Below are 23,377 nucleotides of genomic sequence, written 5' to 3' on the forward strand. Positions count from 1 at the left end.
ACTTCCGAAATACGCTTTCGATCAAAAACTCAACTGAACCACGTCCGAATGATCTGAAATTTTGCACACACATCACAAATGACATAACAAAGCTACAAAAACTCTCAGAATTCCATTCCGGCCCTCGGATCAAAATCTCGCCTATCAACCGGAAATCGCCAAAATACTAACTTCGTCAATTCAAGCCTAATTCTACACCGGACCTCCAAAACCAATTCTGATCACACTCCTAAGTGATAAATCACCTCCTAACGCTTACCAAATTGGAGCTCGGGGAGAGGCAATTTTCGGGAGATTTTCAAAGAAAACAACGGGGTAAGTGTTCTTAACTTAATTTTGGTTAGATTACCCAAATCTATTACTAGTTTTGGCATTAAATCTGTGAATTTAGTTGGAAGGGTTTGAAAACCCTCTCATATAGATTTGAGGATTTAAGGGTCGAAATGTTTTCGAAATTTAGTAATTTTGGTATGGTTAGACTCGTGGTTGGATGGGGGTTCATATTCTCTAACTTTCGTCGAATTTCGAGACGTGGGCCCCACATGCAGATTTTTAGTTAATTTCGGATTTTATTGAAAAATGTAGTAGTTTCCTATGAAATTAATTCTATAATTTTTATTGACTAAATCGAATTGTTTATGACTAGATTTGAGAATTTCGGGCACAAATTCGCGAGGCAAAGGCTTGTTGGAATATTGAATTCGTTGCAAAGCGAGGTATGCGTTTGGTCTAACCTTAGCTTGAGGGATTAGGAGTTGTGTCTTATTTGCTATATATTATTTGTTGAGTACGACGTATAGGCATGGTGACGAGTATCTATACGTTGGTGTCAAGCATGCCCGTGAGTTTTATACTATGATTAATGTGACTCTGTTTCGAATTGTACATGCTCTATATGATAATTTCTATTGAGGAATATGACTTGTGGAAGCATTATTATTAATTGAACATGGTAGAGCATTGGCTCAAGTTGAGAATTGAGTTGTGAAGTAAATGTGAAAGAAGAAAGGAGAGAGAGAATCATGAAATTGTCTCCCTTGCCGGGATGTTATTGTTTTGATATTATTTCCCTTGCCGGGATTTGATTTTGTACTATTGTTCCCTTGTGGGGATTTTATTGTGATTTTATTTATTTCTTTGCCCTTATTTCTTGTGATTATTGTTTGGGTGAGGAAGAGTGTTAAAGCACGAAGGGTGATTGTGACGACCCAAAGGGGTCATCACCTGTTTTCTTATCCATTTTTTGCTTCTAAGGCCTTGAAAACCTCATTTAGAGTCGCCTCGATTTGCGTGCACAGTCCGTGCGCATAATCAGAAAGCTTAAATATGAAATTTTGTGAAAATGCTAAGTTTTGATGTTAAAATGAATAAGTTTGACTTTGGTCAACATTTTGGGCAAACGGATCCGGACCCATGATTTGACGGTCCTGGAGGATCTGTAGGAAAATATGGGCCGTGGGCATATGTCTGGAATCAAATTTCGAGGTCCCAAGCCCGAGAAATGTATTTTTAAGTAAAAATTGTTTTCTGAAAAATGTTTAAGAAAATTGGAAATGAAATTCGATTAGAAAACGATGGTATTGGGCCCGTATTTTGGTTCCGGCTCCCGGTACAAGTCTTATATATCTTTTAAGTCCTTCCTATAAAGTTGGTTAAAATCGGACGTTGTTTGACGTGTTTCGGACTTGAAATCCTAAATTTGAAACTTGATGAAGTTTTTGGAAAAATTCTTGATTTTGAGGTTTGATTCATTGTTTTTGAGGTTATTTAGGTGATTTGATCGCACAGATAAGTTCGTATTATGTTGTTGAGTTAGTGTCTGTGTTTGGTTAGGAGCCCCAAGGGCTCGGGAGTGTTTCGGAGGTGTTTCGGAATGGTTTTTGGCTTTAGAAGTGTTGCAAATTTTCTGTTGTTGTGCCCAGGGATTTTGTTCTTCGCGTTCGCGTGGTCTCACTCGCGAACGCATAAGGCAAAGATCCCAGGTGCCCAGTGTCTTCTTCGCGAACGCGGAGGTTGAGACACGAACACGAAGCTCAGGAGGGAGACCCTTCGCGAACGCGCCTTTCCACTCGCGAACGCGTAGGGTTCAGGGGAGGGGCCACCCAATTTGTCCATCATGAACGCGTTCATTCGCACGCAAACACGAGGGCTCGAGAAGCTGTAGCTTCGCAATCGCGAGCCCCTTGACGCGAACGCGAAGTCCAAAAAGCCTGACCCATCGCGAACGTGAGAGGTCTGTCGCGAACGCGTAGCTTTAAATCGCCCAGTTATTTTAAGTTTCAAAAACAGAATGCAAACGGGATTTCTCAGAATTTTACAAAACTTCTTCTTCTCCAAAGCTCCAAGATGTTCCTTGAAGTACTTTTTCACCAAAACCTCTTGGGTAAGTAATCTCCAACTTGTTTTCTTCCATTTTCCTCAACATCTAATGAATTTCTAAGCCTAAAACATATGATTAAAGGTAGAAAATTAGGGATTTGGGTAGAGATAGGGCTTTTTTATTTTTCTTGATTTAGACCTCGTTTTGGGGTCAGATTTGAAAACAAATTATATATTCGGGCTCGTGGATGAATGGGTGATTTGATTTTGGTCCGAACGTCATGTTTTGACCAAGCGGGCCTGGGGTCGATTTTTGGATTTTTGGGAAGAATGATGGAAAGCTATAATTAGGCAATGGATTCGAATTGTTTAGCATTTGTTGATGTTATGAAGTCATTCATGTATAGATACAATTAATTTGGAGCCGAATTCGAGAGGAAAAGCGGTAATTGAGGATTGACTTGGTCGTGGAAGTTTGAGGTAAGTGTTTGGTCTAACCTTAGCTTGAGGGATTAGGAGTTGAGTCCTATTTTCTATGTGATAATTGTTGAGTACGACGTTTAGGCATGGTGACGAGTATCTATACGTTGTTGTCTAGCATGACCGTGAGTCTTTATATTGTGAATATCCCGATTTTGTTGTGTCTGTCATGCCTTAGTGATGATTTCTATATGTTGTGAAAAGCTTGTGAAAGAAATTGTAACCTTTGAACTTCGAGGAGCATTGGCTCGAGTTATATTACAAAGTGTGAAAGTATATGAAATGATTGAACCCTTTTTAGCATTGGCTCAAGTGGTAAAGTGAGTTGAGAAGTAAAAGTGAAAGAAAGAGAAGGAGTTATTAAATTGCTCCCTTGTCGGGATGTTTGTTGCTTTGTTGATTACCTCTCTTTCCAGGATGCTGAGATTATTGATATTGTTCCTTTGCTGGGATTTAACTGTTTAATTTTGTTCCCTTGCCGGGATTTCTATTATTATTTGTTTACTCCCTTGCCCCTTTGTTTGTGATTGTTGTTTGGGTGAGGAAGAGCGTTAAAGCATAAAGGGTGATGTCGTGCATTGTTTGCTATGGTGAGGAAAGAGTGTAAAGCACGAAGGGTGATTCCATACCGTATGATGTACCATTCTGTACCGATTATCATTGACTATATGGTGAGGAAAGAGAGCAAAAACACGAAGGGTGATGTCGTGCACACTTTTGTTATGAAATATTGTTTGGTGAGGACGAGAGTAAAAGCACGAAGGGTGATGTCGTGCACATTGTTATTATATGATTGATTTGGTGAGGACGAGAGTAAAAGCACGAAGGGTGATGTAGTGAAAATTGTTGATTTCTGATTCTTGATGATATTCTAGTTATGTTGTTACTTTCCTTACTTGATGCTTTCTATTCGGAACTGTTACCCCCCCCACACACATACACAGCATGTTTCCCCTTCCCACATTTACTGGTTATTCCTGCATTTTCCTTTCCGTTGTATATATTTAAATCGCACAGGTTTATTTGGTAGTCTGGTCCTAGCCTCGTCACTACTTTGCCGAAGTTAGGCTAGACACTTACCAGCACATGGGGTCGGTTGTGCTGATACTACACTCTGCACTGTGTATAGATCCCGGAGCAGCTTACGGACAGTAGTTGGAGGGCTTCCTTCAGTCCACCCGGAGACCCAAGGTAGACCTGCAGGCGTTCGCGGGCCCTGGCGTCTCCGACTATCTCTATTCCCTATTTCATTTTCTTTCGTTCAGAAATAGTTTATTGTATTTTCTTCAGGCCTTGTTTGTAGTGACTCTCAGACAGTCTGTAACACTGTGACACCAGGTTTTGGGTATTGAGGTATTGAAAGTTGTAATAGACGTAGTCTTGAGTTATAAAAATTGTTGCCTTCCGCTTATTTATTTAATTTCGTTGTTTCCATGTTATCGCTGGTAATTGAAAAAAAAGTAATTTGTTAATGAAAAAGGTAGTTAAGGGTTAACTTGCCTAGCTCTCATTAGTAGGCGCCATCACGACTCCCGAGGGTGGGAAATCCGGGTTGTGACAGTGATGCCGTGTATGATTTTATAAGGAAGAGTGTAAAGCACGAAGGGTGATGTCGTGCCGCACGATGTACAATTCCATGTCGATTATATTGATTTAATAGTGAGGATGAGAGTAAAAGCACGAAGGGTGATGCCGTGCAGTTTATATTGATTCTTATGGTGAGGACGAGAGTAAAAGCACGAAGGGTGATGCCGTGCACTTGTCCTTGATTTTCCTGATTCTTGCTGATAATTGAGTTATGTTGTCCTTTACGTTTATTTACTGATTTTCTGTTGTTACTTGATTTTATTTGCCTTGTGTTTGTTGCTTGGGTGAGGAAGAGTGTAAAGCACGAAGGGTGATGCCGTGTATTGTTTTGGTGAGAGAGTGTAAAGCATGAAGGGTGATGTCGTGTATTGTTTTGGTGAGAGAGTGTTAAATCACGAAGGGTGACGCCGTGTATTGTTTTGGTGAGAGAGTGTTAAAGCACGAAGGGTGATACCGTGCACTTTCTGTTTGTTGTGTTTACTTGTTATTAACAATTCAAGAGTATTAACTGTTTAGATCCCTTTACTGTTGTGATCCTTTGTGTTGGAATCCATAGTGTTTACAATACCTCGCCTTACCTTTTTTTTTTATGTTCAATACTTCAAATTTCAGCAATTGTTACATTTTTAACTCAATTGATTTCACAACTAAATTTTCCTTAAACCGTTTGAGGTTGTACTTTACTTAAAAAGGAATTTTTACTATGTTTTGATTCATTGATTTCTCATATTAAAGGTAATGATTCATTCGATATTGTACTTTAATTGAAAAGGGTATTTTCTTTATCAAATGATTTCTAAAAATAACTTCATCTTTTCTTGTTGGTTTCCCAATTGGGTTGGAAGTTGTACTCTACTTTATGTTAAGTGAATGGGGCTCCTTGAACATTCTTAATTGTGTTCGGTTATGGAACCTATGAACTGAGTAACATGAGGATATTGTTGTGCAATGTGAGATAGAAATATGTAGGCACAAGGTGCCGGGGAAAATATTATGGTTTTACTTAATGGCATGTGAGTTGTCTGTGCGGTTGTGATATAAATATGGGCACGAGGTGCCGTGAAAATATGAAAGTAGGCTGAGACCTATATTATTTATGATTATGAAATGAGGCATCACAAGGTGATCTTTACTCGAAAGAATTATATTCGAAAGATGCTTATTTGAAAGATATTTATTTGAAGGAAATATATTTATTGAAAAACATATTATCTTAGAGATTATTACTTGAAGGATTTATAGGCGAAAGATTTATATTTGAAGGACTTGATTAATTGATTGCACTTGTATTTATTATTTGTTGAGAAACATTTATGGTGTTTTTGTTGCCTGCTTTTTATGTCACCTGTTGATCATTGTTTCCATCATTGTTATCTGCTTCCTATGATTTTTGTACGCTATATTGCACAAGTTTATTTGGTAGTCTGGTCCTAGCCTCGTCACTACTTCGCCGAGGTTAGGCTAGGCACTTACCAGCACATGGGGTCGGGTGTGCTGATACTACACTCTGCACTCTTTTGTGCAGATCCCAGTGCTGTAGACTTTGGACCGCAGTGAGATTATTGTTTCTTGTTCATCAAGCGACCCAAGGTAGTCCTACAGGCGTCCGCAGGACTTGGCGTCTCCTTCTATCTACTATTCATGTTTCTTTCATGTATTTCTAGAAGCAGTGTTGTATTTATTCTTTCAGAAGTTTATTTGTAGTATTCCTAGACAATCTATGAAGTTGTGATACCAGTCTTGGGTAGATTTGTTATGGATTGGTATTAGCAGTATTATTAAACCTTTAAAATGCAGCCTTTCGCTTATTCAATTATGTTGTTATCTAATTATTGGCTCTTAACTGTTATCAGATTAAAAATGGAAACAAGGTAGATAGTTCAGTTGGTTGGCTTGCCTAGCTTTCACTAATAGGCGTCATCATGACTCCCGAGGGAGGGAAATTCGGGTCGTGACAAGTTGGTATCAGAGCCCTAGGTTACATAGGTCTCACAATTCACAGACAAGTTTAGTAGAGTCTTGCAGATCGGTACGGAGACGTCTGTACTTATCTTCGAGAGGCTACATGTCACTACCCGACTTTCCCACCCTCGGGAGTCGTGATGGCGCCTACTAGTGAAAGCTACGCAAGCCAACCAACTGAACTATCTACCTTATTTCCATTTTTAATCCGATAACGGTTAAGAGACAACAATTAGATAACAACAGAATTGAATAAACAGAAGACTGCATTGTAGAGATTTAATAATACTGCTAATAGCAAACCATAACAAATCTACCCAAGACTGGTGTCACAACTTCACAGACTGTCTAGGAGTACTACAAATAAAGGTCTGAAAGAAATAAATACAATACTGTCTCTGGAAATACATGAAAGAAACAGGAATAGTAGATAGAAGGAGACGCGCCAAGGCCTGCGGACGCCTGCAGGACTACCTCGGATCGCCCGATGAGCAAGAAAACAACAATCTCACTGCGGTCCGAAGTCTACAACACTGGGATCTGCACAAAAGAGTGCAGAGTATAGTATCAGCACAACCGACCCCATGTGCTGGTAAGTGCCTAGCCTAACCTCGGCGAAGTAGTGACGAGGCTAGGACCAGACTACCAAATAAACTTGTGCAATATAGCGTACAAAAATAATAGGAAGCAGATAACAATGATGACAACAATGACCAACCAGTGATGTAAATAGCAGGCCACAAGAACACTATAAATGTTTCTCAACAAATAATAGATACAAGTGCAATCAATTCATCAAGTCCTTCAAATATAAATCTTTCGCCTATAAATCCTTCAAGTAATAATCTCCAAGATAATATGCTTTTCAATGAATATATATCGAATATATTTCCTTTAAATAAAATATCTTTCAAATAAGCATCTTTCGAATATAATTCTTTCGAGTAAATGTCACCTTGTGACGCCTCATTCACTTAACATAAAGTAGAGTACAACTTCCAACCCAATTAGGAAATCAACAAGAAAATATGAAGTTATTTTTAGAAATCATTTGATAAAGAAGATACCCTTTTCAATTAAAGTACAATATCGAATGAATCCTTCACCTTTAATATGAGAAATCAATAAATCAAAACATAGTAGAAATTCCTTTTTTTGTAAAGTACAACCTCAAACGGTTTAAGGAAATTTAGTTGAGAAATCAATTGAGTTAAAAAAAATGTAACAATTGTTGAAATTTGGAGTATTGAACATATATAAAAAAAAGTAAAAATAGAATATCAAGAGAATTATAAAGGAATCAAAATCCAATCACTAACAAGAATAAGGGAAACAAAAGCATATTTCACTTTCTTTTCACATCTTGTTGCAGGCGTGCAACCCGATCCCATTTCATGTATCTCGTGGCAGGCGTGCCACCCGCTCCCATTTCATGTATCTCGTGGTAGGCGTACCACCCGCTCCCATTTCATTATGTCTTGTGGTAGGCGTACCACCCGCTCCCATTTCATTATATCTTGTGGTAGGCATACCACCCGCTCCCATTTCATTATATCTTGTGGTAGGCGTACCACCCGCTCCCATTTCATTATATATCTTGTGGTAGGCGTACCACCCGCTCCCATTTCATTATATATCTTGTGGTAGGCGTACCACCCGCTCCCATTTCATTATATATCTTGTGGTAGGCGTATCACCCGCTCCCAGTTACAAGCCAACAATAATCACAAGGAATCCCGGCAAGGGAACAAGAGCAATATAACAACTTTCCGGCAATGGAACAATAATATTTCAACAACATCCCGGCAAGGGAACAATACTATCAAAACAAACATCCTGGCAAGGCAACAATAATATCAAACAAACATCCTGGCAAGGCAACAATAATATTTAACAAACATCATGGCAAGGGAACAATGGTGATAATAACATATGAAGCGCAATAAACCACAACGGAGTCATAACAATTATAATACAAGACTCACGGACATGCTTGACACCAACGTATAGATACTCATCACCATGCCTACACGTCGTACTCTACAATTAACATGTAGCAAAATTCCAACAAGCCTTTGCCTCGCGAATTCATTCGAAGCTTCAAATCTGGTCATAATAATTCAATATACTCAATATAAATCATACGAATTAATTCCATATGGAAATACTAATTTTCCAACAAAATCCGAAATTTAACTCAAAATCGCTCGTGGGGCCCACGTCTCGAATTCCGACGAAACTTACAAAATCCAATAACCCATTCAACCACGAGTTCACCCATACAAATTTTATCAAAATCCGATAACAACTCGACCTCCAAATCTAAAATTTTCATTTTTGGAAGATTTTGCAAAAATCTTGATTTCTTTCATTTAAATCCGAATTAAACGATGAAAATAACCATGGATTTATGTAATATAAACACTTTCGAGTATAGGACACTTACTTGAGTTGAAATCGTGAAGAACACCTCAAAATCGCCCAAAATCCGAGTTTGAAACTCAAAAAAATGAAAAAAAAACGTGTTGTTCGTCCTTTAACTGCCCAGAATTTTCGGGGGGCACTATTCATGCATTTTTACTGTTCAAGGGATACTATTCATGGGGTACTATTCACGAGGTACTATTTCTGCAAATTTTCTGCTATTTTCCCAAGTCCGAAATCACTCCGAGACACCTCTGAAACACTCCCGAGCCCTCGGGGCTCCTAACCAAACACATGCACTAACTCAACAACATCGTACAAACTTAACCGTGCGATCAAATTGCCAAACTAACATCATATACCACGAATTAAGCTTTAAAATCCAAAAATTCTTTCAAATTTCATAAAACATCAAATTTTCCATTTTGAGTCCGAAACACGTCAAACGACGTCCGTTTTCAACCAAACTTTACAGAAAGTGCTTAAACCATATATAAGACCTGTACCAGATACCGGAACTAAAATACGGGCCTGATACCATCACTTTCTAATCAAATTTCATTTCCATTTTCCTTAAATATTTTCAGAAAACAATTTTACTCAAAAATTCATTTCTCGGGCCTGAGACCTCGGAATTCGATTCCGGGCATACGCCCAAGTCCCATATTTTCCTACGGACCTCCTGGGACTGTCAAATCTTGGATCCGGGTTCGTTTTCTCAAAATATTGACCGAAGTCAACTTAGTTGAGTTTTAAAGCTCTAATTCATAATTTAATCCATTTTTCATACAAAAACCTTCCAGAAAATTATACGGACTGTGCACGCAAGTTGAGGAATTATTGATAGCTCTTTTCAAGTTCTTAAAACACCGAGATGATTATTTAATTTAAAGATGACATTTTGGGTCATCACACTACAGAACTAGTAGGAAAAAAAATTTCACTTCATTCATTCCTTATCGTGCGGCATTTTTTCAGCTTGAAACATATATCTTACATTTTTTTGCATCCACTAATGTATGGAATTGCACACTACGCCAATGGTTGGTGATACCGTAAAAGGGTTATAAGAGAGCCAAGGTTGCTCAACCATTGTTACCACGTGTCGTTCAGAATCGAGGTTATGGAAGTGCAAAGAGATCTTTCAGTTATGTGCATGGGAGTGTATTAGATTTTGACATCTGGTTGATAAGTACAATCTTAAGAAGGTTTAATTGGTTACGTAATCATCACAAGTGGATGTAGATCTAAAGATAGTTAGTGGTATTAGGGACTATGTGGTTCGTATGGGATTTCTAATTAGCGAAGAGTACATACTAGCAGCCAAGACACTGGAGGAAGTGAGTTTAATTGTCATGAGGATGACAATCGCCAAGTAAATGGCTTGAGTTGTTTTATGACTGGTGTCGTACGAGAGGTGAAGGTTAGTATTGTGGATTGTTGGAAATGTGTCTTATGATTTTGCACCAAGTGAGGGGAGTCCACTATCAATGATCAGATTGTGGGGTCATGGAAACATATTTAGTATACTCGTAGTGTTTAAGTTAATCACAACACTCGCGTGGGGCAGTCATCTTCTAATGTACCAGTGGCATGGCATTTCCTACAATGGTTATTTAAGTTATCTGGTACAGATTCAGTATGAGTAGTTGAACTGCGGATGGGTTGTTATGAAAATGGTGATACTAGGAATATCTTGAGAAATTGGCATAGACTTGGGAGAAATCTATTCCATCAGAGCACACGTGCCACGTACTCTCTTACAATACTACTCTACTTACACTACCAATTAGGGGTGGAGGAAAAGCGGGTAGATGGCACCTAAGAGGTGGAGGCCTGACCCATTGATATATTTGCTATGGTATAGCTGAGGTCGCTACACTAGATGGAGTCGTTACAAGTACGTACTCGAGTTATCATAAAGGAACACTTTCCTTAACTTGATTCGGTTATGAATATCGATGCAAGTCCTCCTAATATGCTCTACTCATGAGTGGGCTTCGTAATCTTAAATTTACTTATGTGAATACTCCTGTTGGGAGATTATATGGAGATAGCTATGTCTATCACTATGTGTTGGTCACTAAAAATAGTTGTGATGCTAAAAGTAGTTTTTGTTAATCATTTCATTGAATTCGATGCAATTTCCAAATTATTGATTTCAATTGTGAATTATATTCCCTATCGATATGAGGGTTCTTTATATGTTGTGATTTTATTTAACGGAAAATTATTTAGAAGAGGAAAGAAGGGAAATGGAAAATTTCAGTTGGCACAATGTGCATATTACTTGTGTACGGAGCTGAGGACAAGATCCTCGTGCTTTTGTATGATGTGAAATATTTAAACCAGGCTACAAGCTGTGGTGGATGTTATATAAAGACGAGGTCTTTGTGGTGAAATATATTTATGTGTTTAAATTCTCCCTTGTGAAATTAAAAATTAGTGCTATAGTACTTATAGGGAGTCATGCCTATGAGGCTTATTTGAAAATTCTTGTATGAATATCTCTGTGCATAATTTGCCAAATTGTATTGTAATTATTGAGTTTTAGCCTACAAGGTGTGTGCCCAGGTGGCGTTAAATTGTGAATCATTAATTTGGGTAAGTAATTATGAGGTCTTCATGCTACGTTGTTAGTAAAGTGAAAGCTTGAAACAAGAATTTGTTAACATGAAGTTAATTGGCAATTTTGTAATTGATTATGTACCACTATTAAGACCAGAGATATGATTATAGTTATACATATAACGCGTTTTATGTCAAGATATCATTGTGATAATGTCATGCTTGTAATGCAGAGATTAGTGTTACCGATATATACTATGTGGTGCTTTGTTGGGTTGTGTACATGTTGTTAGGAGTTATTTTGGTGTTACTCTGACAGGTGGATAGGCCCAATTACAAGGGAGACTCTGCCGAAATTTCTGAAAAAGTTGGGAGTTAGAAAAATTTGGGATATCGAGATGTGTAAAGAAAGAGATAAGTTACATTATGTGTTTAAGGACATGCTCTACTTCTCATTTGAGGACGAATGACCCTAAGTGGGGGAGAATATAATACCCCGTATTTGGTGGGTGCGTAGGCACGAGTTGCTATAGCTAGTCGAGACTAATATCGTGTGTTGACGTGAAAATCGGACCTTTCTGAAAATGATTGGAGTGTAAGAAATTTGGTCTTAAAGTTTACAAATATGGATAAAGGAAATAATCTCGATTGAAATAGTATTGTCAGACTTAAGTTGAATATGGTAATGTGGGATCAACCGCGAATATTTGTGTAAAAGTAAAAATCATCAATTTGGTAACCTGAGAATAATTCTTAGTACGTTCGAGGACGAACGTTTATTTTAGAGGTGAAGAATGTGATGATCCAAAATTTCATCTTTAAATTAAATAATCATCTCGGTATTTTAAGATCTTGAAAAGAGGTATCAATAATCGTCGACTTGCGTGCGTAGTCCGTATAATTTTCCGGAAGGTTTTTATGTGAAAAATGGATTAAATTGTGAACTAAAGCTTTAAAACTCAACTGAGTTAACTTCGATCAACATTTTGAGAAAACAAACCCGGATAAAAGTTTTGACTAGTCCGGTAGTTCCGTATCGTGATTTGGGACTTGGTCATATGCCCGAAATCGAATTTGGAGGTCCCTAGATCAAATTATCGCCATTTAACAGAATCTAAAAATCTAAGGCTAAAGATTTCTTAAGTTTGACCGGAGATTTGACTTTTTGATATCGGTGTCAAAATCCAATTTTGAAAATTTTCATAGCTTTGTTATGTCATTTATGACTTGTGTGCAAAATTTGAAGTCAATCGGATTTGATTTGATAGGTTTTTGCATCGAATATAGAAGTTGGACGTTCCTAGTTTTATTAGGCTTGAATTGGGGTGTGATTCGCGGTTTTAGCGTTATTTGATATGATTTGAGGTTTCAACTAAGTTCGTATGATGTTTTAGGACTGGTTGATGCATTTTGTCGAGGTCCCGAGGGCCTCGGGTGGATTTCGGAAGGTTAACGAATATAAAAAGGCTGCTGAAATTTTCTGGGCAGTTTCTGCATTTTTCGCACGTGTGAACAGTGACCGCACCTGCATGAATAGTATCCGTGTACAGTACCCGTGTACAGTACACATGAACAGTACCGTGAACAGTCCCGTGCACAGTAAACGCGTGAACAGTAACCACGGAAATTCGGGACAGAATGTTAAGTTCCCATTTTCCATTTTTACCAAATTGGAGCTCGGGGAGAGGCGATTTTCAGGAGATTTTTAGAGAAAACAACGGGGTAAGTGTTTTTAACTTAATTTTGGTTAGATTACCCGAATCTATTACTAGTTTTGGCATTAAATCTGTGAATTTAGTTGGAAGAGTTGGAAAACCCTCTCGGATAGATTTGAGGATTTGAGGGTCGAAATATTATTGAAATTTAGTAATTTTGGTATGGTTTGACTCGTGGTTGGATGGGGTTTCATCGAATTCCGAGATGTGGGCCCCACAGGCGAATTTTTAGTTAATTTCGGATTTTTATTGAAAAATGTAGTAGTTTCCTATGAAATTGATTCTATAATTTTTATTGACTAAATCGAATTGTTTATGACTAGATTTGAGAATTTCGGGCACGAATTCGCGAGGTAAAGGCTTGTTGGAATTTTGAATTCGTTGCAAAGCGAGGTAAGCGTTTGGTCTAACCTTAGCTTGAGGGATTAGGAGTTGTGTTTTATTTGCTATATATTATTTGTTGAGTACGACGTATAGGCATGGTGACTCTGTTTCGAATTGTACATGCTCTATATGATAATTTCTATTGAGGAATATGACTTGTGGAAGTATTATTGTTAATTAAACATGGTAGAGCATTGGCTCAAGTTGAGAATTGAGTTGTGAAGTAAATGTGAAAGAAGAAAAGAGAGAGAGAATCATGAAATTGTCTCCCTTGCCGGGATGTTATTGTTTTGATATTATTTCCCTTGCCGGGATTTGATTTTGTACTATTGTTCCCTTGTGGGGATTTTATTGTGATTTCATTTATTTCTTTGCCCTTATTTCTTGTGATTGTTGTTTGGGTGAGTAAGAGTGTTAAAGCACGAAGGGTGATGCCGTGTATGATTTTGTGAGGAAGAGTGTAAAGCACAAAGGGTGATGCCATGCCGCACGATGTACAATTCCGTGTCGATTATATTGATTTAATAGTGAGGATGAGAGTAAAAGCACGAAGGGTGATGCCGTGCAGTTTATATTGATTCTTATGGTGAGGACGAGAGTAAAAGCACGAAGGGTGATGCCATGCACTTGTCCTTGATTTTCCTGATTCTTGCTGATAATTGAGTTATGTTGTCCTTTACGTTTATTTACTGATTTTCTGTTGCTACTTGATTTTATTTCGATGTTATAGATTCCCTTACCCTATTTGCCTTGTGTTTGTTTCTTGGGTGAGGAAGAGTGTAAAGCACAAAAGGTGATGTCGTGTATTGTTTTGGTGAGAGAGTGTAAAGCACGAAGGGTGATGCCGTGTATTGTTTTGGTGAGAGAGTGTTAAATCACAAAGGGTAATGCCGTGTATTGTTTTGGTGAGAGAGTGTTAAAGCATGAAGGGTGATGTCGTGCACTTTCTGTTTGTTGTGTTTACTTGTTATTAACAATTCAAGTGTATTAACTGTTTAGATCCCTTTACTGTTGTGATCCTTTGTGTTGGAATCCATAGTGTTTACAATACCTCGCCTTACCTTTTTTTTTATGTTCAATACTTCAAATTTCAACAATTGTTACATTTTTAAGACAATTGATTTCTCAACTAAATTTTTCTTAAACCGTTTGAGGTTATACATTACTTAAAAAGGAATTTCTACTGTGTTTTGATTCATTGATTTCTCGTATTAAAGGTAAGGATTCATTCGATATTGTACTTTAATCGAAAAGGGTATTTTCTTTATCAAACGATTTCTAAAAATAACTTCATCTTTTTTTGTTGGTTTCCTAATTGGGTTGGAAGTTGTACTCTACTTTATGTTAAGTGAATGTAGCTCCTTGAACATTCTTAATTGTATTCGGTTATGGAACCTATGAACTGAGTAACATGAGGATATTGTTGTGCAATGTGAGATAAAAATATGTGGGCACAAGGTGCCGGGGAAAATATTATGGTTTTATTTAATGGCACGTGAGTTGTCTGTGTGGTTGTGATATAAATATAGGCACGAGGTGCCGTAAAAATATGAAAGTAGGCTGAGACCTATATTATTTATGATTATGAAATGAGGCGTCACAAGGTGACCTTTACTCGAAATAATTATATTCGAAAGATGCTTATTTGAAAGATATGTATTTGAAGGAAATATATTCGAAATATATTTATTGAAAAGCATATTATCTTAGAGATTATTACTTGAAGGATTTATAGGCGAAAGATTTATATTTGAAGGACTTGATTAATTGATTGCACTTGTATTTATTATTTGTTGAGAAACATTTATGGTGTTTTTGCTGCCTGCTTTTTATATCACCGATTGATCATTGTTTCCATCATTGTTATCTGCTTCCAATGATTTTTGTGCGCCATACGGCACAGGTTTATTTGGTAGTCTGGTCCTAGCATCGTCACTACTTCGCCGAGGTTAGGCTAGGCACTTACCAGCATATGGGGTCGGTTGTGCTGATACTATACTCTGCACCCTTTTGTGCAGATCCTAGTGCTGTAGACTTCAGACCGCAGTGAGATTGTTGTTTCTTGTTCATCATGCGACCCGAGGTAGTCCTGCAGGCGACCGCAGGCCTTGGCGTCTTCTTCTATCTACTATTCATGTTTCTTTCATGAATTTCTAGAGACAGTGTTGTATTTATTCTTTCAGACCTTTATTTGTAGTACTCTTAGACAGTCTGTGAAGTTGTGACACCAGTCTTGGGTAGATTTGTTATGGATTGGTATTAGTAGTATTATTAAAACTTTAAAATGCAGCCTTCCTCTTATTCAATTATGTTGTTATCTAATTGTTGGCTCTTAACTGTTATCGGATTAAAAATGGAAACAAGGTAGATAGTTCAGTTGATTGGCTTGACTATCTTTCAATAGTAGGCGTCATCACGACACCCGAGGGCGCGAAATTCAGGTCGTGACATAAATCTCCATCGAAACAGCCCTCAACTTTAGCGAAAAAGAGCTGTATTTTCATTCCAAAAATCAGCCATGAAATAATCGTTGAGGTTTGTGGCGAAGGTACTGTCCGAGGTTCACGGCTCAAGGTTCAGTCCCTGTTTTCGTTTTCCGGTCAGATTCGATTCACCGGAATTTTGCTGTAACCAAGCTCCCCTTTAATACAAAGGATTCAATTGTTGAGGTTCAGTTTTCTTCTATATCTTTATCTCTTATATCAAGTGAAATAAAATAGATAAATTGTTCCATAACTTTGATACTATTTTTCGTTGTATGCCTGTAGATGTTAATATCATATTTATTTAGTTTTTTTGTTATTTTCCTTGATATTTTTTGTGCTTTTATTTTAATGGACTATTTCTGAAATTAATGTCTTATTGTGATTAGAATGCTAAGCATACTTTTGTTCAATTGTTATCATGATTTAGCATGTTATAATTTAGACAATATTTTAATGTAAGTTGATAAATTAATTGATGAAAGCTAGGTTTTGGTTATATTTGAGCGAATTTAGTTTTTGCTGGTTTAGACTTTCAGTTGGTTTGTGGATTTTGACTAATATGGTTATAGGATATTCATTTAAAGTGACCCTACATGAATTGGTCGGGTTTAAATAATTTCAAATCACCAAGCCCAATACACAATAAACTAGTGAATAAATTTGGTCAGTCTTTCCTTAGTTAATTAGTTTCGCTTCTTCCACAAACAAATTTCATAACTTTGGAATATTCCTGAACACCGTAGTTTGCTTTAAACACGCAATTAAATTATTATAACTACGGGTACGGTTCCCGTGGCGTGGTTGTGATACCTAATTTTAAATTAAAATTAAAAAAAGGAGTACCTTTAGTTTGCCTTTTGAAATATATAAACCTTTTCTTAAAATAATTTGAGGTGTGCCATGCCCAAAACGAAACCTATAATACATGCCCCTCACAAAATTATATCAAGAGCTAATTCCTTTAGAAAATAATTTGAGGTACGCCATACACAAATAAAAATCCTATAATCTATGGCCCTCACATAAATACAAAAATTAGTATGAAATATGCCTTGAACTTTCGTAGTTTGCTTTAGGCACGTTAATTAAATAATTGTCACAGGTACAGGTACGGTTTTCTTGATGTAGTCGTAATTTTTAATTACTAAATCAGGGGGTGCATTTCATGTGACCCAATTCTAATTTCCAACAAGGTTAAATAGAACGTGTCATGAATCACGGGTCCATTACATGTAACGTGGCTTGCGATGTATTTTAAATAACCTTGAAATAATTTCTTTAAATATTAAAAGCGGTTAAAAGAGTTAAAAATGCACCATAGGTTAAAATATGTAATTAATCAGATAAATAAGCCAATTTTAATAGTTTAAGCGACCGTGCTAGAACCACGGAATTCGGGAATGCCTAATACCTTCTCCCGGGTTAACAGAATTCCTTACTTAGAATTTCTGGTTCGCAGACTTTAAAAATAAAAGTTGAATTTCCTCAATTTGAATTTTTAAAATAAACCGGTGACTTGGGACACCAAATGAACTATCCCAAGTGGCGACTCTGATAAATAAGTAATACCATTTCGAATTATGTCACTTAAAGTGGAAAAACTCCCCATATACCCTCGGGTGTGTAAAAAGGAAGTGTGACAGCTCTGGCGACTCTGCTAGGGAAAAGAACCCAGAATCTCTGGTTTAGGGTTCAGAATTCGAGCTTAGAATAGCTGTTATGATTGGCTTTTATTTGTTATCTGATTTTTACATGTTTGAGCCTAATGTGTTAAATGCCGCTTTTTACCGCTTTGATATTATTTGGACTGTATATAAACTGCTGCGAAACTCTCTTCTCTCTGAGTCTTCTAAATCATCTGGGAAGTGTGCACTTCGTGTGACTTTTTTTCTGTTAGAGTCTTATCCTAATTTTAGAATGAGGTTCAGATAAGTTGCAAAGCCGGTGAAGCTTCTGTATTTCCGGTACGCTCCCCTGCCCCCCCCCCCCGGGCTCGAGTTGTCCGCTCGGATAAGCCAGGTCTAGAACAATACATCCAGGTTTTAAACCTAGTATAATAAAACCTCATGCCGGATCCCTAGTAGAAACGTTTGTTTGCATCATGTGCATTTGACTTTGGAGACTCAACACAGGGGTTGGGTCTGTCTAAGATAGGTATACCCGAAATGAAAAGACCATCCTGATGCATTCTACTTGCTACTTGTGCATTTATTTGCTTCGGATTTGCATGTTAACCGACTTCTGAATAACAGGAGAAAAGTTGGAAAAGGAAAAATCAATTTGAGGGCTAAAGAGATAATTACCTGTTTTTGAAAAAATCAATGTCCAAAAAATACCGAAACTCTGCTGAAATTTTGAAAAAAAAAAACAAAAGAGAAAAAGAAAATCTTGTTTTAAAAATAGTTAGTGTTGTTTTTATTTTGTCAAATCTTACCGAACTACGCGAGTCTGATTCTCACCGGATGTGAGATACGTAGGCAAACCTCATCGATTCCGACCTCAATTTTCAAAAATCCAAAAATATTATCCTTCACTTCCTTTTTTTTACAAAAGTCTTTCTTTGAGACCCCAATTTTAAAAATCCAAAAATATTTTCCTTTAGAAATCTTTTCTTAAAAAATTCAAAAAAAAAAAGGAATTTTTTTAAAAACTCAAAAAAAAGTAGTTTCTTTCTTTCTGGAGTACTTCATACGGGTTTTCTTTGTTTTGAAGTAGTTTTCCAAAAACAAAATTAAAAAAAAATCAAAAACAAATATTCTTTTCCGCCTTTAAAAGTATTTCATTCGTAAATGTCAAAAAAAAATTGAAAATTGAAGTCCAAAAATATTTTGCTTTTCTTTAGAACTACTTTTTGTAAATAAATAAGAAAACTCAAAAAATTCAAAATATTTTCTTAAAAGTCCCTCTTTGGAAAATTAAGAGGCAACATCCGAAATCCAAAAAAAAAAAATTCTTTCTTCTTTAGAAAAAGAGAAAACAAATGAAAATTCAAACAAAAAAAATATTTTCTTTTTACTTTTAAAATTCTCAAAGTTCAAATCAAAAGCAAACGAATTTTTAGAAGTCTTTCTTTCAAAAAAAACAAAAAATCAAAATCAAAAAATCAAAAAATATTTCCATTCTTCTTTTAAAGCATTTCTTTCAAAAAATTCCAACAAAAAAAAGAGTTAGTTTATTTACTATATTCTCGATCTTCCCGAACTATGCAAGAACTGATTCATGCGGCGTCATGATACGTAGGCAATCTCCATCGGATTCGATCATAGCTATAAAATAATTGAGTGAAAAATAAACTGAAAAAAGAGAGAAAAGAAAAATTTGAGTGAAAAAGAAAGAAAAGAGCGAAAAAATGAGCGACAAGAAATAAAGAGTGACAAACAAAAGAGAAAAAAAGAGTGCCAAAAATAAAAGAGCGGCAAAAACGAGATAAAAAATCAAGAGTGTTCAAAAAAAGGCAGAAATAAAAGAAAAGAGGTACATACTGAAAGAGTTAGTTAAGGCCGGGATGAAACATACAATCGTTCAAACACATGGTAAAAATATTTAACTGTTAGGTTCATTGCATCCCAACATGCGATTTCCTATATGTTAAATGTCTCAAACTAACAAGGTTGTGGTGTGAGAAAATTAGCTAGGTTCTGTTCAGGTGGTTGGTTTTGTTGGCATGCGGTGATGAATGTGCAACCTTGCACGCGGCCACAACATTATACACAAAACCGAGCTCTACCTCCCAGAAATGCCCATTCTTACTAAGTTCCATATAATCCCAAATCAAATATTCCCAGTACAAGCCTCGCCCAAGAGAGCCTTTTAAAAGGAATCAGTTCACCCCTATTGGTGAATCATACTCGAATTTGTTCCAAAAGCTAGTCATGCATGGTCTGCTGCAGCCGGTGGCCCCAAACCGGCCAAACCCCGAGTCCCCCTCGCACTGAGCTGACGCTGGATGTGAATACCACTCTGGAGCAGTGAGACATAGTACGGAGGACTGTTGGACCCTCAAAAGGGCAGTTGAAGATTTGATTGAAGCTGAAAAAATCATTTTTCGGAATGAAGAAGCTCCTGATGTGATGAACAATCTGTTGCCTGCCCACAACATCGGGCCAATGGTCCGAATGATTTGTGAAGCTGAGGAATTTGATCCGGCACTGAAAACCGTTGCAGCCATTGCCGAGACAGAAGAAAAGCCAAAAAAATGGTCGCCAAGCATGAAAGTTCCCCATCAGACGGGAGTCTTAGTATCCAGTCTTGCTGTCCTTTCTGCGTCCGAATTATCTCAGGGTGTGATCCGAATGTTTTCCTTATTGTCTTACTTTCTGATATAAACCCTTCTATCTTCAAAAATTGGAAAAAAAAAAGAAAAAAAATCAGAAAAATAAAAAATCAAATGAAATTAATATTTCATTGTCCAAGAATGTCTCTTTTCTTAATCTTGTCATTTTTTCTTTGTTATTCACTTTTTAGTTCTGTTAAATGCAGATTTCAATAACATGACATGCTTGCGGACTTCATGTCCAGATCCTGAAAGCTGTCAGATCTCGAAATAATGAATCAAGGATTAGATCACAATAAAGATAAAGTTTAAGGAAATAAAACAAAAAGTTGGAACAACTGAAGGAAAATTGGTTCCCGGATTGGAAAGGTCCATACATTGTAACAAGAGTACCGCCAAAAGGGTGCGTTGCACTTGGGGTACATCGAAGGAAATGTCCCTGAAATAACTGGCAATGCAAATGCAGTCAAAAGGTACTATGTTAGATCTTCCATATAGTACTAATATTCTCCAATTGGAATGACGAAGGCTTTCATTCTCGCTACCCAAACACTATCAACCCTTTGCAAACCCCTTGAGCCAGCTCTCATTCGTTGATCACCCTCTTTGGAACCTGAAAGTGTTATTGAAAAATGAAAAGAAAAAAAATACAAAAAAAGGGAAGAAAAGACAGAGAATTTGAAATGAAGAAAAAATGAAAATGAAAACAAAAGAGGGAAAAGGAAAGGAAAAGAAAGAAAACAAAACAAAATAGAAAAGCAAAAGAAAATCAAAAACCAAAACTCCTTGAACTACATTCGACTTGATTCCGAAAGGATACGTAGGCAGCCTCTCTCTGGGGTTCAGTTACACCAAAACAAAAATCCAATTTCCCCCAAAAGTGAAACTGGGGCAGATGTTATAAAGGTTCGGCGATGATGCTGCCTGAACGGTTCCAAAGTTGTAATTCGATCCAAGTTCTTTTTACCCAAACCTTGTTCAAGTCCTTCCGATCAATCGGTGAAAAGTGCTCAAAATCGGAGAACGCAGTTGTTTGGATCCGATGCAATCAAGATGAGAGAAATAAAATGAGAGAGTCTTATCGGTGAAAACCTACGGGCACCATAAGTCGACGGTGAGTAGAGAAATTGAAAATGAGAGAGTCTTGTTAGTGAAAACTCGTAAAGATCACTATAAGGCGATGGTGAGAAGAGAAATGAGAGAGGTCGATTGGCGAAAACCCGCAAAGGGCGTCGTTGATCGAAAAGTAGAAACCTATCACCACCATTGGTATTCAAAGAGTCCTTGCAAAGTTTCACAGTTTTAAAACACGGGTCGCAATGGGTTTATGAGAAGTCGGATAGTTGTGCAGATCAGGTATCCAGTCCAAGAAGCATGTCATGTCTATTGAAGTCTGCATGCACCCCAGATAAGTCCTTCTTTCCTCCCCGAAAGGGACACTTCTCCTTAAATTCACTTTCTTGACTTTTGTTTACCTTTCTTTGAATCCCTTTCGGTCTAATTGTTTTCTGAAACTAATACAAAGAAAAGGTGGCAAGATTAGTTTTACGGGGTTTTGCTTAATAAAAGCCAAGTCCAAAGAAAAGTACCCAGCCTCAGCGGATGCATCAAGTCGATCCCGACTGGCTATGAAGGCCAATGCTCTAAAATCAGAGTTATTGAAAATGAAAAAAAATCCAAAGACAAAAGCCCCTAGAGGAAGAATAAGGTGAAAGGGCCAAAGCCCCACACGGTTGAACCGTTATCCGAAAAGTTTGGAAAGTTGAGTTCCTCGATTTTAGGAAAGAGATCAATCTTCAGAAAAGCCAGCAAGTAGGAGAGGTTTTCACTAAAAGAGTTGGGCCGAGATCAAGTGATCAAAAATGATCAAGGCCACAAAACCAACCACTGTTTCAAACTAACAATTGTTCTTTGTTTGAAAAAATTGAAACAGGTACAATCCAGAGCAACCGTGCAAGAAAGCAGGTGCAACCCAAAAGGAAAAGAAATGCGCAAGTGCTAGAAACAGCTTTGCAGCAATAATCAATCCAAAAGGGAAGTCTCCTCCAAATTCGTTCCTGCATTTTTACAAAAAAATGAAAAAATGAAAAAAAAATAAGAAGAAAATTCAAACAAAAATGGTAGTTTAGAATTCCCAATCTTAATGTTTTACGCTTTTGCCAGCATAGGGTCTCCAACCCCTAGCTGAGATTTTAGACATAGGGCCTCCATTCCCTAGTCACCTTTTGCCAACATAGGGCTCCAATCCTTAGTTGAGATTTTAGACATAGGGCCTCATTTCCCTAGTCTCCTTTTGCCAACATAGGGCTCCAATCCCTAGTTGAGATTTTAGACATAGGGCCTCCATTCCCTAATCGCCTTTTGCCAAGATAGAGCTCCAATCATTAGTTGAGATTTTTAGACATAGGGCCTCCATTCCTTAGTCGCCTTTTGCCAACATAGGGCTCCAATCCCTAGTTGAGATTTTTTAGACATAGGGCCTCCATTCCCTACTCGCCTTTTGCCAACATAGGGCTTCAATCCCTAGTTGAGATTTTAGACATAGGGCCTCCATTCCCTACTCGCCTTTTGCCAACGTAGGGCTCCAATCCATAGTTGACATATTTAGACATAGGGCCTACATTCCCTAGTCGCCTTCTGCCAACATAAGGCTCCAGTCCCTAGGTGAGATTTTTAGACATAGGGCCTTTATTCCCTAGTCGCCTTTTGCCAACATAGGGCTTCAATCCCTAGTTGAGATTTTTAGACATAGGGTCTCCATTCCCTAGTCGCCTTTTGCCAACATAGGGCTCCAATCCCTAGTTGAGATTTTAGACATATGGTCTCCATCCCCTAGTCGCATTTTGCCAACATAGGACTCCAATCTCTAGTTGAGATTTTTAGACATAGGGCCTCCATTCCCTAGTCGCCTTTTGCCAAATAGGGCTCCAATCCCTAGTTGAGATTTTTAGACATAGGGTTTCCATCCCTAGTCGCCTTTTGCCAACATAGGGTCTCCAACCCCTAGTTGAAAATTTAGACATAGGGCCTCCATTCCCTAGTCGTTTTTTGCCAATATAGGGCTCCAATCCCTAGTTGAGATTTTTTAGGCATAGGGTATCCATCCCCTAGTCGTCTTTTGCCAACATAGGGTCTCCAACCCCTAGTTATGATTTTAGACATAGGGTCTCCATTCCCTA

General features: G+C 37.5%; 1 pseudogene; it reads right to left on the reverse strand.

The window, feature by feature from the left end:
• LOC104245189 (tRNAse Z TRZ4, mitochondrial-like) overlaps positions 1 to 22,409 on the reverse strand; it is a 59,077-nt pseudogene extending 36,668 nt beyond the window's left edge.
• Positions 22,410 to 23,377: the final 968 nt, after the last annotated feature.

This window comes from Nicotiana sylvestris, chromosome 12 (assembly GCF_000393655.2).
Source record: "Nicotiana sylvestris chromosome 12, ASM39365v2, whole genome shotgun sequence".
NCBI lineage: Eukaryota > Viridiplantae > Streptophyta > Magnoliopsida > Solanales > Solanaceae > Nicotiana > Nicotiana sylvestris.